General features: G+C 56.7%; 1 long non-coding RNA gene across 1 annotated transcript; it reads left to right on the forward strand.

Moving 5' to 3' along the window:
- Nucleotides 1-6777: 6777 nt before the first annotated feature.
- Nucleotides 6778-10854, forward strand: LOC117013671 (uncharacterized). The gene is made up of 3 exons (XR_004421363.1): nt 6778-6938; nt 7555-7687; nt 7948-10854. It is a non-coding gene; the product is annotated as an uncharacterized LOC117013671 (long non-coding RNA).
- The last annotated feature ends 5408 nt before the right edge of the window (nt 10855-16262 follow it).

The following is a 16262-nucleotide window of genomic DNA, read 5'->3' on the forward strand; positions in this document are numbered from 1 at the left end:
CCTGGGGTGAGCGCCTGTAGACATCTGAGGTGAGAACTCTCCGGAAACCACCTTAACCACTTTAAGCCAAAACAGGCCTTGTCTGTTTACTCTGGGGGCAGAGCTGGCTGGGGGCACCTGCTCTGTCCCTCGGTGTTGGTGGCGTCCCAGAGGCCCTCTCCCCTCGGGGCTGCATGGCCGGCAGCACCCCAGGCTTGTTTTCTGCCTGTAATGTTCCCAGGGAGCGTGCCCTCTATCCCAAAGGCTCCCACAGAGCCCCAAGGCGACACCCCTCGGTTCCGGCCGCCTGGCCTGCCCATGATTATTGGAGGGGGCATGTGCCCAGCTGGGGGGCCGGGAGTGGAATCAGCCCCTGTCCACCTTGGAGGGGTTTCTCAGTGGACAGTCAGCTCTGTCACCGGAACAAGGCCTACTGGTCGGGGAAACTGAGGGGAGGGGACCTTCTTGGGACGTGCTGTGGCCCCAGAATCTCTCCATCACCTCCTCCCAGCCATACCCCAATCTTGTCTCTGGGTAATTCACTTCCAGTGCCAGCAGGGAATGGCATGGTTAAGGTTCCATTATTAACTTGCCAATCTTGTTTCTGGGGCACAGACGCTGATGGCTTCGGGGACCCAGTTGGCATATAACAAGGTCTCCATGACAAATTACTTGGGTATCAATTAACTATCTAGGGAAATGTCAAGCAGGATCCATCATGCTGGCAGCGAGGGACAGCCAATTAACCCCAGGCGGATAATCCAATCCGGTTGGTCGCTGCCTCAGCCTCCAGCAGGGCCGGGAATGAGGGAAGGAGCCTGGGGCATCCAGAGCGGGCACACAGCTCTGCAGTCACGCACAAGGCACTCGCAGCCCACCTTGCATTCGTTCATTCATTCCAAAACCACCTGCCAGGGCAGGCCTGACTGCTGGTCGGGGTGGGACAGTGCTGGGGAGGGAGAAATGTGCAGACAGGTGTCCCTGACTTGTGGTCTCTGCAGGGTCCAGTATGGTACGAGCATCTTTACGGCAGCGAGGAGGGAAGCGTTAGCCATGCAGGGGCCTGGGCAGGGCAGGGATATGAAGGAGGCATCGCCAGGTCCCAGGGTGGGGTCTGGTCAGGGCACCAGGCACAGAGCCGCACGCCGGGCCCAGAGCTCAGAGCCTTTGGCAGCGAACTGGCACACGAGCAGAGGTGGGCTCTGCCATTCCGAGCTGTAAGACTTGGAGACAGTTTCTCAGCTGTAGAAAGAGGCTAGCAGTCCCGGTTCCCAGGAGCGCGCTGAGAGTGAGCGGTGCTGGCCCGCGACAGGCGCTGGCTGAGTTCGGTCCCCTCCTCTCTGTGGGTGAAGCCTTCGTCCCCAACTCACTGGTGGGGGGCCTGAGGTGGAGCACGTGCTGGGCAGAAGCACTGGGAATGACGGGTGTGTCCCTGCAGGAGAAGGGCATCCTAGAGGAGGTGGCTGCCACCAGCACAGACAGGGCTGAGAGGTGGAGTCGGGGACCCTGGCCCCCCCAGGCCTTTTAGGGTTTCTTTTATGTTTTCAGGAAAGCACTCTGGCTGCCTGAGTCCCTCATGAGTACTGGTGACCATAGTCTGACCCAAAACTATTGCCCTGATTTACCCACGCTGTCCCCCGCCGGGCCCACCCCTCCGGTGGCGCTGGGCCCCACCCTGTGATGGCCCCGCTGCATCTATTGAGCGGTGATTGGCAGCTGCCACTTCCCAGCCCCCCAGCCGTGGGGCCTGTGCTTATTCATGACACTGACATATGGCACCTCCGTGGGGGGACCAGTGGAAGCTGCCAATTGTGAGAGTGCAGCCTGTCCCCATTCGAGTCCTGCTGAAGCAAAACAAACGCAAGATGTGAGGGGAGCAGAGGCGGCCGGGGGCGTGAGCGTGCGTGCGTGCGTGTGTGTCTGCTCGCTGGCCCCGCACTGCGGGGGTGCTGGAAGAGGGTAGGGGGAGCTGGGCCTGGGAGTGAGTTTTGGTTTTCGTGGCTTCTGGGTGCTCAGCTAGTGGAGTCCCCAGAGGTCTCGCCCACCCACCCCTCCGTCCGCCCCAGGTAGGCTGGCTCACATGGGCCCTGAGACCCCGGTCAGCTCTCCCCCCTCACCTCTCGCGGGACTCGGCTCCACGCCATGAAGCAGACGGGCTCGGCAGCAGGCAGCCCTGCGTGCACATCCCTGAAGTGTTCTCATTCTTCCCAGAATCAGGAAATCCTACCTAATGTCAAACCAGAGTCCGTAGGACTCCAGGCTTGGCCAGTTTCTTCTCTTTGCTGGGGACGGGAGAATATGTGTGCCCTGGCCCACCTCGGGGGCCCCGCAGCCCACCAGTATTTCCCTCCCAGGCCCCTCCCCCGCGTGGGGCTGGCCCTCCAGTGCTCAGCGGGGCACTCACGGGCTGCAAAGCTCTGCCCCTGGGGCTGGGAGGGCTCTTGGGGTCCTCCGCCAGCCCTCCTCCCTGGCCCAGGGCTGAGGTTGCTGCCATGGAAACGAGGCTCTTTGCCAGCTGGCCACGTTCATCCCGGAAAGGGTCAGTGGATCCAGGGACCAGGGGTTCCAGGAACTATCTTGGCCACAGTTCCAGGCCCTGCCCACGCTGGGCACCCCAGGCCCTGCAGCCCCCACCACCCAGCACCCGGGCGGTGCGGGGCCAGCGTGCAGACACACACACACACACACACACACACACACACGCTCACCCCCCCAGCAGCCTCTGCTCCCCTCAGATGTTGCGTTTGTTTTGCTTTAGCAGGACTCGAATGGGGACAGGCTGCACTCTCACCCTAGGAGTGAGGCCAGCCCTAGGGTCCCCAACCCTGCTCTGCCATGTGCCCCCATTGGTAGTAAGAAGTCACAAGAGGTAGCGGAGGGATCTGGAATGGGGCTGGGGCCCAGCAGGCTGGGGCGCTGTGGGGGGCCGAGAGTGAAGAGCCTGCCCCAGCCGAGGGTCTGACCCGTGTGCAGGGCTGGAAGCTCTGGACCCTCTTCCACAAGCCTTCACATGCCCTTTGGACACTGGCAGACCCTGTGGGGTCTGTCTGTTGCTCCACCAACCTCCTTGGGTTGCAGCACCGCCACACTTTGAGCCTTCCCCAGGGAGCTGCACAGCCCTGCCCCAGGGGTGCAGCCTGCTGTGGAGCTGCCCACCCACCCACTCCGTCCCAGGCAACCGGAGCCCTGGGAGTGGGGCGCTGCAAGGGCAAGTCTGAACTCAGTCCCTCTGACAGGCTGGTCCTCAGCCCTGGGGGCTGGCTGGGGGCTGGACCACCACCTGTTCTCGTCTGGGCTGAGGGGCCCCTGCCCCAGCTCAGTGTGAGCCCCCCCCCCCCACCGTGCCTGGCTGGCAGTGCTCAGGCCCTGCTGTGTGTGGCAGCATCTGCTGCTGACGGGCTGGGGCAGATGGGCTGCCAGTGAGCTAAGTGTGTGCGGAGGACGGGGCGCCATAGGAACCCCTTCCCGCCGGAGTGTGGGGGTGGGAAGGCAGGTGCCTGCTGGTGGGGAGTGGGGAGTGATAAGGAGGGAGGGGTGCTGGGATCGCAAAGGCTCCAGTCTGGGTGAGGCCCATGATGCTGGTTCCTGGTAATGGGCTCCAGGACTCCTGACCCCACCGTGAGGGGATGCTGGGCCCTGGGGGCCCTGGTCAGGGCAGGGATCCCCCCGCCCCGTTCCCACTGGCTGGGTGGCCTTGGGCAAGTCGCTTCCCTCTTAGGGCCTAGCGGCCTGAAAGAGTGAGCTTCGGTCATCCGCAGGGCGCCTCCAGCTCCCCAGCCCTGAGCTTCAGCAGGATGGGGGCGTTCCCAGCAAACACATGCCTGCCATCTGCAGGGACCTCCTGCCAGTGCAGTCTGCCAGGCCCATCCAGGGCACGTGGGCAGTGCCTCTGCCGTGCGCTCCGCAGCCGGCTCTGGCTCCCAGAGAGGTTAGGGTAGCGCTGTGTCAGACAAGGTCACTCCAGCTTTAGGAGCCCCGTCCAACCTCAGCGGGAGCCACGCGGGGTGGGTCCTGTCAGGTCACGGGGGCTGGGCTCCTGGGCAGGATGCCGGCTGAGATCGGACACCCCCCTGGCCTGGCTGCCCCAAGGCCCAGCCCACCAGACCCTGGACCCCCAGGGGCACTGGGGCCGTGGAAGGGGGAGGTGTGGGAAAGGCGGCAAGGAAATAGCGCAGGGCCACCGACAGTCTTGGGAACCACTCACAGGGCCCCCCAGAATCCTGCTCTGGGGGCCCCCAAAGGCTTCTCGTTCGTAATGACAGTAAGCAGAACCCAAGGCCTGGCCCAGCCGCTGTCATGTGTTGGGTGCTGCCCCGAGCTCTTAGCACCGTGTCCTCCAGCCGAGGAGGCGGCCATGACCCCATTAGACGGGACAGGAGACAGGGCTTAGAAGGATTAAGTGGCTGGTTGAGGTCTGGGGGCAGCGAGTGGCTGCAGTGGAGCCTGGGCCTGCTGGCTGCACAGACCCCCCACCCCCGGCTCCTGGTCTTCACACCCCGCTGCAGGGGCTCCCCAGTGCCTCACCCCCCACAGCTCCAGAAGACCGGCGGGTGCCAGGCGGGCCCTGTGTCCCCTCTCCCCGCCCTCCCATCCCATCCCGGGCAGCCCCCATCCCACCCCCATAGCCGCCTCCGCCCTCCTTCCCGCAGTGACTCAGCTCAGCTGTTAGCCTCTCCGCTTTGGTGGCTGCTTTGTTTTTTTTCTTTTCCAAAGTGTGACATCGCTGTTGTGTGATGGTAGGGTGACAGCCTCTGCCCAGGAGTGTCCATGGTGGCCCCCGCTAGAGGCGGCCATGTGGCCAGATGACCAGGCCTTGCCTTCAGATGCCGGTCCTCAGCAGAGAGACTGTCACCTCCAGCGCGGGTACAGTCGTGCCCTGAGTCCCGCCTGACTTGGGTATGGTGCCAGGGACACCTGTCCACCCGCCCTCCGCAGCTCCTCACGACCCAAGGACCTTGTATCCTTGACATTGTAAGCTGGGCACCAAGAGGCCAGAAACCCTCTTGGGAGCGTGACCTGGAGTGGGGCCAGAGCCCCGCTTTTCAAGAAAGGAAAAGAAGTGGAGAAATTTGTGCTGGAGAAGACTGGGGGCGGGAGGCACTGCCATTGCCAGGGATGTGAAGCCGAGTTATGTGGAGGAAGCAGGACTCCCCTCAGTGAACGAGTCTGCCCTGACACCTGGGCCTGTTGGTGGAATTCAGTGCTAGGTGGTGAGTTCCCTGTCTCGAGGAGGATTCAAGCCCTGATGTGGATGGGATTCTTCTTGGGACTGAGCCCAGTGTGGTGGAGTTAGTGGGAAGAGTGTTAAAAGCTGGAGTTGCATGTTTCAGGTTCAAGTCCCAGGTTTGTCTGTATGAACTTAGGCAAGTCATTACGTTTGGTGCAGCCTCAGCCTCCTCATCTCTAAAATGGGATCAGGACCTGCTTCACAGGAAGAACTGAGTATCCGACGAGACGACGTGGGAGAAAGTTGTATGAGACCTTTTTATATTCCGGTTCTGACCTGTGCGCCTTGAAGGTTCCCCATCTCTGAGAGCTTTTGCTGCCAAGGGAAGAAATGAGCCCCGTCAGAAGAAATGGCTTAAACTCCAACAGGGGAGATTTGGGGAGGAGATAAAGAGGGGCTTTCAGCGAAGGGGAGCAAAGGGGCTTGTGGGATCCACCCTCCTGCGTGTGCATAGGACACCTAAGAGAGGCTGGCCTCTCCTGCCTCCTGGACTCAGAGATCCCGGGGTTCTGAGGTGCAGGGGAGACTGGGGGCTCAAGACGATGGGGTGCTCACGGTGTCTGGAATTAGGGCACCCCCGGCCTTGGGGAAGAGGCGACAGTAAGGAGACCAGAGGTGGCAGGAAACCCCGTCTGCATAGCCACAAGCTGACTTGGGGTTTAAGTAACTAAGAAGGTCAGACAGTCCCACTCCCACGGACGCCGTGCTGGGGGCTGCTGGCTTCTCCTTCCCACTTGCCACCCCCCGTCTTGCCTCTCTTCCCTCCCTCCCCCACCTCTGCTCTGTGCCCATTTTTTATGCCATTTGGAGTGATTGAATGATGGCCCCCAAAAGATGTGTCCACGTGGAAGCTCAGAACGTGACCTTTCTTGGAATAAGAGTCGTTGCAGATATAACGAAGTAAAGGATCTTGAGATGAGATCATCCTGGATTAGACTGGGCCCTAAATCCAATGTCAAGTGTCAGGCAGATGGAGATTTGAGACTCAGACTCGTGAAGTTGGAGGCAGACATTGCACCCACAAGCCAAGGAATGCAGAGGTTGCTGGCAGCTCCTGGAGGTGGGGAGAGGGGCCTGGAACAGGTTCAGTCTCAGAGCTCAGCAGCTGCCAGGAGTTTGGGCTAGAAAAGCCCTTTGGAAGCTAAGGGGGTTCTGGGGTGACTGTACCTCGCTGGGGCATTTCCTGCCGTACACAGTCCCACCTTCTTAAGGCAGAAGTCAGAGCCTGTGTGCCCTGACTCCCTTGCAGCTGGAGTGTGGGCATGTGACCCGGGCTCCTCCAACCACAGACACCCAAGCAGACTGACTTAGAAGTTAGCAACACCAGGAAACAAAGGCCCCTGAATCTGTTTTCCATCGAGAGCGGTGGCAGAGCTGCTTGGCTTTTGGGACAGCAGTGCCGTGCCAGTGTGGGCTGCGGGTCTGTGCCCAGTGGTGGAGGTCAGGTGCTTGTGTGGTTGTGCCTGGGTATGTGCCCACCGGGCACCGCCGTGGCTCTCCAGAAGATTCTCTGACCCTGCTAGCATCCTGCACTGCGATAACTTCCTTTTCCACTAGGCTATCCAGAGCGGATTCTGTTGGTTCCACGTGGCTTGTGGAGTAAGGAGACCTCACTGGAGAGTTGCTCTCGTCTCTGGCCGTGTGGCAGGGAGGTCCTGCCCCAGAGAGAAGCTCCTAGAAGCCCTTCTCCTGCGAATCCTGGCTGGATGAGTGGGCCATGTGGGATCAGGAGGTAACGCTGCCAGCGTCCAGTCTGGACAGGTCGGCCCCCAGTCTCCCCAAGGGGATGCCTTGGCTTTTCCGTGGGCCCCAGGCACCCCTCTCCTCCCTCACTCCTGCCCCCTCTTCAGCCCTCCTCAGGGCCTGCGTCCTCCCTCCCTCTGTTCTCCTTCTCTCCTCTACACCCTTCTTAGAAATGAAGTCATCTAGAAAAATAATCAAAAAATAGAAAGGAAAAAAAAAAGCTAAGAAAATGGGATTTTTTTTCCCCTTCCAACATTTGGTGACACCTCCCACATGGATGAGTGTCCACTGGGCCCCGTTTTTGTCCAAGGGAGACTCAGGCCTGCACCTCTTGGCTGGTGTGAGTTGGGTGGGTCTCCCCACTTGGGGGTCTGCCCTGGGCCTCCTCCTGCAGCCTGGCAAAGGTCAGCCCCAGAAGCCCGAGACCCCAGGTGATGCCCTCAGCAGGAGGGAGGAGAGGGGCAGGGCCGGAGAGAGGGGGGGTAGGTTCAAGTTCAAGGGGGTACCAGCTCCTAAGTGAGGTCTCTGCCTCCAGTCTCGCCTCTTCCTGCCGGCCCACGCCCTGCTGCAGAGTTCTCATTTGTTTATTTATAATTTATACTCAGCCTGCTTCCAAGAAAGCTCCAAGCCACTTGCTGAAAAGCTGCTTCCACAAGCTCCGCTGTGTTCCTGTCAGCCTTGGGCTCAAAGCCCGTGGACATGTCTCCGAGCCTCAGCCTGCCCCCCTGAGCCCTCCAGGTCTGGCCCCCAAACAGCCTTTCTTGCCACTCAACGTGTCCCTGGCTCCCAGAGGACCCTCCGTGCCGGGGCCCCTTGCTCGGGGTGATCCCACGGCCCAGGTGCCTCTTCCCCATCTTGGGACCAGACCCTTCCCTCCATGACACCTTCTCTGGCCCCATGGGAGGGGACCTGGGGACATTTTCACCTCTCTCCTGCCCCTTGGGAATCTGTTCTGTGTCACCGTTACAAGTACAAGCTGTTCCTTCCTGCCCTTGAAGGGGTGTGGCCAAGCCATGTGACCAGTGAAGACGACAGCTGATGGCGATGGTGAAGGTGGGGGCTCCCCTCTGCGTCTGGAGTGAAGTTCAGCCCTGAAGTGCCAATGGTGGTCTCTCGGGCCGAGGTTTCCACAGCTGCATATGCAGGAGGGGGAGAGCCTGCTGGCGGGAAGCTTTGGCCGGGGAGAGGCTGCCCAGACGAGCCGGGGTCACCCTCGTGCCTTTGTCTGAACCCCCAGATAGAAGCCAAAGATACCATTTTCAAGTGTGTCTTCAAGACCTTGGTGACTAAGGGCAGCTCCACCGATCAGGGAGGGGGGTGGGGGCAGGGGACCCAGTACAGGGAGGAGCAGCAGGACCACAGCTGTGCTTGGTGTCTCCGTTCCCAGCTGGGGCCTCAAAATGTCTCGCTTCTGGCAGGAGAGTCCCCTTTGATCCTGGGTCTCCCCTTTCCTCTGCCTTCCTTTTCCATCCCGTGGCAGAAAAGCACGCGTGGGCGCCAGTCAGAGCCTGTTGGCTGGCTTAACCAGAACTTGAAAATGGCGCCTCACATCTCCAGCGCCCATGCCTTGCAGACTGGCGCTGAGGAGCCAACCTCAGCCCGGTGCCCGCAGAGCACACGTACACTCCGTCCCCTCTCGGAGCCTTGGTGTCCCCGCTATAAAAGGAAATGCTCTCAGGCTTCTCCCTTTGCCGAGTCTGTCGATCCAACTGGTACAGAGTAGGCTGGATGCCTCTGCCAGTCCAGGGGGCACGTCCTGGGCAAGAGGCAGGGACTGCCCTCCTCCTCCTCCCACCGGCTTGGCTTCGTCAGCCGTGGTCCTTCCTCCTTTCCTCCCTCAGTTTGAGAAGATACATCCTGGCAGAGGGAGCCCTGGCATAGCAGGGCCCTGGGGGTTGCCCTTGGGAAGCCTCACTGGTGAGGGCAATGCCAGGCGGGCCATGCCAAGGACACTCTGTCACTTGGCGGGCACACAGAAGAGCGTGGCCTTTCCCTCGTTCCGGCTCTCCTTGCCCCTGAGTTCCAAGGGGCCACGGCGGCCCTGGCTGTGGGGTTGAGGCAGGCCAGATGTCCCTTCCAGGCCAGATGCCCTGGGCCAGAAAGACTGTGCAGGCTGGCCCCTTGCTGACACAGCGCTGGAACCCTTGACTTTGGAGCCTAGCCGGAGACGGCCAGGTGGCTGTGTCTCCTGAAGGAAATGCCTTTGAGCCACAGACTGGCTCAGGAGCATCTGGCTGCTGGGGTGGCTGGTGCCCTGCTCCCCGCCAGGCTGGCAGCATATGGCTGCCCTGCCAGCCCAAGCCACACCCCCTGCAAAGAGCTCCTCTCCCGGTGCCCACGCACACAGGGAGGCCAGTTGGCCTGACATTTGGACGCAATTCCGGGCAGCCTTGGATGCTCATCTGGCTTCCTGCCAGAGAAGTGGCACCGTGCCCGGAAGGAGTACAGGCTTCTCAGCCGCAAAGAGCAGGATCAAAGACCTGGAACCTGCATGCACTAGTGGCGTGATCGCAGTCAGGGGGCTGCCCTGTCTGAGCTGTTCCTCGTTTGTGAAAGAGGGCTAGCCAGGGTGAGGACTGGTACCTAGAACCGCAGGAAACATGCTTGCTGTCCATGGTGCACGCGTCACACCACAGGGGCCCCCAGGGACCACTGGCAGGCCTTGCACACCTCCGCCCTGGAAGGTCAGCCTGTCCCCCTCCTCCTCCTGACCTCAGCACTCACCCCCTGCAGGGCCCTCCTCGCTCCTTCCATCAGTCTCCCACCAGACAGAGCCCTGAGGGCGGCGGCAGGCCTCCATCTTATCCAGCACCCAGCAGATTCTTAGCTGGAGCCCAGAGAATTCTTAGCTGAAGGGGGCTGTGTTTGAAGGGTGAGACTCCCTGAGGCGTCTCGGTCCTCCCACAGCAGCGAGCTCTTTGGGAGTGAGGTACCGAGAGTACGGCGTCGCCCAGTCCTTGCCTGTTCCCCTCTCAGAGAATCGCCCAAGGGGATTCATGCCCTTGGTGGGAGGAAGAAGAGAAAAGACCCTCGTTCACCTGCTTAGTCTAAATTGTTTACTGAGCACCTGCTCTGATCTTAACAAGACAGACCCTTGGCCACCATGGCGCTTTCACACAACAAACATTAAACGGGTATATTGTCAGCTATGTGGGATGGTGATAAGACTTATGGAAGAAAAATGGCAGGGAGCATGGGGAAGGTGGGGTCGCGAAGGAGCTGTGACAGAGCGATGCCTGGAAGGAGGTGAGAGACAGGCAGGGGGGGACCAGCAAGTGCAAAGGCCCCAGGGCAGTCGTGAGTCAGCAGGTGGGGGTGGCTGACTGGGGAGTGCAGGGAGAGAGTGGTAGAGGGGAGAGGAACCGTGACTTCCACTGAGGGAAACGGAGCGATGGAGAAGGGACATTACTTTTACAAGACCCCTGGCTGCTGTGTTGAGAGTGGACTGAAGCATGAAGCAGAGAGGCCTGGGCTCCAGGTGACGGCAGTAATCTAGGTGACAGAAGATACCCCGGGCCACGATGGCAGCTGTGGAGGTGGGAGAAGTGGTGGGTTCTGGGGCTCCTTCCAAAGCACACCGTCAAGGTTAGTTGGTGGAGTGAATGTGGGTGTGACAAATAGTCAAGGAGGACACCCAGGCCTGAAGCCCCGCCCCATGGGTCCCCGTGGCCCGCGGATCTGAAGTCGGGGTGAGCTCTCTCGGGAGCGCCTCTCAAGCCCCTGCCCCTCTGCACTCCGCCAATCGCCCCGTGACTGAGCGCGTTGCCATGGCGATCCCGCCGTGGGGTCCAGGCAGGGTCCTGACAGCGGAGCCAGGCCTGGAGGCCTTGGCGTGCCCAGCGCCCGCCCTGAGCGCCCAGTGTCACAGGCTCAGGAGGAGGCAGAAAGCCCAGTCACCCCGTTAACATTTTCAGAGCATTTTACACCCACCGTCCAGCCTACTGCCCTGGGAACTGAGCCACAGCCGCCCTCTTCAGGGGGGCTACCTGTGCCTCTCCCAGACCCTCCCCGGACACGGACACGCACGCACGCACGCAGCCCCTGGGGCCCCCTGGTTTTCCCCTGGTCTCCCTGGAGCCTCACCTCCCTTCCTGCCCTGGCCAGAGGACGTGCGGGGCTCCCAGGAGGGGGGCCTGGGGGGGGTCTCTGGGGGCTCCAGCTTGAGTCTGGCCCTGCTGGGCATTGGCTGACTTTGGTCCCTGCCGCCCAGAGCTCAGCAGGGACCCCTCTTGCTCCTTCCCCCTCCAGTTCAGGGCTGGAATCAGCAGCTGGAGGGGAAGGAGTGAAGGGAGGGCCTGGAAGTCAGACAGCCCACGTTGGAGGGCAGACCATTAGAGCCCCAATGTCCGCCCAGCCCAGAGGGAGGGGAGGGAGGGTCTGGATGGGGTCTGAGCGAGAACAGGCCTAGGCTGTAAACTCCCGTAATCTCAGCCTTCGAGGTGGACCCAACGCAGGCATTGCGTAACAAAGAAGGGATGAAACATGAATGTGAAACAACGTGAGCTTGAGAGGGAGTCATTATTTCTTGGGTTCAACCTGAAATCTGACTCAAAGGAAAGTTACTGCAACTGGGGAAGAGCACAGTTGGCTGGAGAATTTGATTTTAAAATAAATAAATAAAATTTAAATTATATAACTAACATGTGTTCAGTGTAAAAAATTTGGAAAACACATGAAAGTATAAAAACCGTTGATCCCACCACAAGATGTAATCACCGTCAACATTTCAGAATATTTTCTTCCAGTCTTATTTCTTTCTCAGTGGCTTTGTAAGGCATATACAGTTTTTCAAATAAAATTTATGGATGTGCTCCAGTGCCCCATGGACCCTTAGGTACAAATGGCAATGGAGGGTCCTGAGTGACGTCCTTGAGTGTGACATCGTGCTGGCGGGAGTAGCACCTCCAGTGGGGTGCGTGGTTCTATGTCGTTGCTTTTCATCGCTTTGATTATTTCCTGCCAACCCCTTCTATCCTGAAAAGTGTCTCTTGAGAAATCAGCTGACAGTCTTATGGGGGCTCCCTTATAGGTAACTAATTGCTTTTCTCTACTGCTTTTAAGATTCTCTCTTTGTCTTTAATCTCTGGTGTTTTAATTATGATGTGTCTTGGTGTGGGCCTGTTTGGGTTCATCTTGTATGAGACTCTGTGCTTCCTGGGCTTGTATGTCCATTTCCTTTGCCAGGTTAGAGAAGTTTTTTATCATTATTTCTTCAAATAGGTTTTCAATTCCTTGCTCTCTCTCTTCTCTTTCTGGTACCCCTATGATGTGAATGTTGTTACGCTTGAGGTTGTCCCAGAGGCCCCTTAAACTCTCCTCAATTTGGGGGATTCTTTTTTATTTTTGTCGTTCTGATTGGGTGTTTTCTGCTACCTTATCTTCTAAATTGCTGATTCGATCCTCTGTTACATCTAATCTGCTGTCGATTCCCTCTAATGTATTCTTCATTTCAGTTATTGTAGTCTTTATTCCTGACTGGTTCTTTTTTATGTTTTTTATCTCTATTTTTAGGTTTCTTATCTCTTTGTTGAAGTTCTCCCTGAGCTCATTGAGCATCCTGATAACCAGTAGATTGCTTGTGTCCATTTTGTTTACTTCTTTTTCTGGAGCTTTGTTGTGTACTTTTATTTGGGACGTGTTTCTTTGTCTCCCCACTTTGGCTGCTCCCCTGTGTTTGTTTCTATATAGGGCTGCTATGCCTCCTGGTCTTAGTAGAGTGGCCTTATGTAGTAAGTGTCCTGTGGGGCTCAGTGACGCAGTCTTTCTGGTCACCTGAGCTACACACTCCAGGTGTGTCCCTTGCGGGTTATGTGCCCTCCTCTTGTAGTTGAGACTTGATGGCTGCTTTGCACATCAATGGGAGGGACTGACTCTCAGTCTGATTGGTGGTCGTGAGGCCTGACTGGCTGTGACGACAGTGGAGGAGCTATTGGCAGGGACTGACGTGACCCTACAGAGAAGGTTTGCTCTAGTGCGGCTTCTCAGTCGACTCTTTGGGTATGTCCTCCCTTGGAGGTAGACATGTGACTCTCCGGTCCAGTTCGAAGCTGGCCACTAAGGCTTCCAGCCCTGGGGCCTCCTGGGAGGGGACCTGCTGCAGGCCAAGTTCAGCTGCACTCTGTGCCCTGCCCAGGGCCACCTGGCCTGAGCCACAAAGCAATCCAGAGATGGCTGCCACCCATGTTGTGCTTGGAGGTGGCTTGAGAGGCCAAGCTGTGCATTGAGACCGGCTGCTACTAGTGCCAGGCTCAGGGCTGCTCAGCCAGAGGCATGGGGCATACCAAAGCCAGACGCTGCTTGTTTGGGGTTTGTGAACCTTAGAGAGATTTTAGGAAAGTCTCCAGCATGAGTCAGGCTGTTTATAGAGAAAAGCCACTGGGAGAGGCTTGGGTGTGCCTGAAGTTTGGGTGGGGTGTAGTCTCAGGGAATCACTAGGGCGGGGTGGACTCAAGGTGACAGCGAGTCCGCGTGCGTGCGTGCGTGCGTGCGTGCGTGTGCGTCTGCACGCAGGGAGAGGGCGGGCTCAACAAAGAAACAATGGCTTCCGCCAGCTCCTCCATCAGGGATAAAGCTGGCCCTCCAGCTCTCACTCTGAAGCCAACTCAGTTCCTTCCCATATGTCCCGGTCACCTCTTGAGCTGCCCGGTCACCTCCCGGCGCTGGAGCTTAGAGCGAGTCCGCCAGCAGGTAAGTCTGTGCGCGGGCCGTTTAAGAGAAGTGGCTGGGAGTGCAGCCGCCCTCCGTCTCACTCAGTCACAATCTCTGCTGGTTTTCACAGCCAAAAGTTATGGAGACTTCTCTCCCTGGTACTGGAACTCTGTGCTGGGGAGGGGCTGGGACTCCTTGCTCCTCCTGGGGGAGTTGGGGCACCTCCACAGCAGAGATAGCCCTCCTGATTTTTAATGGTCACACGTGGGTGTGGGACCAGCCCATTCCGCGTCTCTGCTCCCCCTACTGGTCTCGAGGTGGCTTCTTCTGCATGTTGGTAGTGTAGGGCTTCGCTTCACTAGACTTCAGGTGATTCTCAATAATGGTTGTTCTGTGCTTTAATTGTAATTGGTCCTGAGAGGAGATGAGCATAGCATTGACCTACTCCGCCATTTTGACCGGAAATCCAAATTTCCTTTTTCTTATAAGGACACCAGTCATTGTATTAGAGCCCACTCTAATCCAGCAGAACCGCGTCTTCACTTACTTACATCTGCCAAAACCCTATTTCGAAATAAGGTCGAATTCACAGGTTCTGGGTAGACATGAATTTTGGGGGACTCTATTCAAACCAGTACAGCCCCCAACCATATATGGTGGAAAACCCAGTGTGCTGTGAGGGTTTCCATGCTTCTCCTGCCACCCTCTCCATGTTTCCTGTTTCTGCTGCATATTTGATGGGTGGTCTGTGCTGAGCACCACCCAACTCCGTCATTTGTGCATCTTTCACGTGGGTCGTTCTGGGCAGCAGACACTCACTGACGTTTAGTGTGACCGAGCAGCACATTACAGATGACAACATGGGGCATTTCTTAGCAGATGGGCACCTCCCCTCTGACCCTGAATGTGTCTCTTTACCCTTCTTGACCCCGTCACGTCTTCTCTCTCCCCAGTTCTCTGTTCTGTGGGTGCTCACCTCTTCTCTCCCAGGGTATCTGTGAAAACCACAGTCTCTTTCACTCTGTGTACAAGCATCTTCTGCCCTTGACCTTTTCCTTCCAGCCTGGACAATGGAGGAGGGGTAGAGGGAGGGCAAAGAGCAGGGCCCACCTTTCAGACCAGCAGAAGCCACTGGGGTACTTTCCTAAACTGCATCAAGCTGGACCCCAAGTATGTGAAAGCAGTCAGTTCTTACTTCAAAGAGTGCTTCTGTTTTTTTCTTCTTTCTACATCTGCTTTAACATTCTGTGATTCTTAGAGAACAAAAATTCTGAAGAGCAAGGCCCAGAGCCAAGAATGTTCAAGCCAGAAAGGGCTTCTATGAGGAAGGAAACAGACACGGTCTCTGCCCGCCCGTGTGCTGGTGCAGACAGCTGTGAGTGGCTGGCCTGTGAAGGGGGCCTGGGCACAGGGAGACAGAATAACAGGAGAGCTGATTTCTATGGGGGTGGAGGTGGCCGGGCATGAGTTGGATTTAGTCAAGCAAATTATTTCTTGGATGTGAGACCAAAAGCACAGGCAATAAAAGGAAAAAATAGAAAAGTTGGACTTCATCAAATGTAAAAACTTTTGTGCATCAAAGGGCACTATCAAGAGAATGAAAAGACAACCCACAGATGGGAGAAAATATCCACAGTTGTGAAAGGACTAATATCCAGAAATAAATAAATAAAGAAAGAAATTCTACAACTCAAACAGCAACAACAATCCAATTTTAAAATGGGCAAAGGAGTGGGATAGACATTTTGAAAAAGATCTACAAATGGCCATTAAGCACATGAAAAATCATGAAATCACTAATATCACACAATATTAATAATCACTAGGGAAATGCAAATGGAAACCACAATGAGATACTACTTCATGCTCATTAGGGTGGCTACCAGCAAAAAACAACAAAAACAAAACAAAGCAAAACAACAGAAATTACAAATGTTGGTGGAGAAATTGGAGCTCTGATACGCTGCTGGTGTATCAGGAATGTAAAATGGAGCAGCCACTGTGGAAACCAGTTTGGCAGGTGGTCAGAAAGCTAAATATAGAAATTTCCCTATGATTCCACTCCTGTGTGTGTTCCAGAAGAATTGGAAGCAAAGACCGGCATATACTTGCACACTCGTGTCCACAACAGCATGATTCACAGTGGCCCAAAGATGGAAACGACCAAATGTCCATCCACAGGGGAGTGGATAAGCAAACTGGGGTCTATTCACACGATAGAATATTAGTGAGCCCTAAAAGGGAGAAATTCTGACGCTGCTACAACACGGATGAACCATGAGGACGTTCCATGACATGAGCCAGACAAAAAAGGACAAACACTGTATGATCCCACTTACATGAGGTCCTTAGAAGAGGTAAATTCATAGGGACAGAAAGTAGACGTTAATGGGTGGGGGAGGGGAGTTAGTGTTTGGTGGGGACAGAGTGTCTGGGGTGATGAAAAGTTCTGGGAACAGATAGTGCTGGTGGTTGCACAACTTTGTGAATATAATAAATACCACTGAATTGTACATGTAAAAATGGTTCAAATAGTGAACATTATATAATATATATCTATTTATCACAATTTTTAAAAATCAGTGATGCAATATACCAAAAGCTGTTGAATTGTACGCTTTAAGTGGGAGGATTGTCCGATACGCAAACTATATGTCAATAAAGC

Source organism: Rhinolophus ferrumequinum, chromosome 21 (assembly GCF_004115265.2).
Source record: "Rhinolophus ferrumequinum isolate MPI-CBG mRhiFer1 chromosome 21, mRhiFer1_v1.p, whole genome shotgun sequence".
NCBI lineage: Eukaryota > Metazoa > Chordata > Mammalia > Chiroptera > Rhinolophidae > Rhinolophus > Rhinolophus ferrumequinum.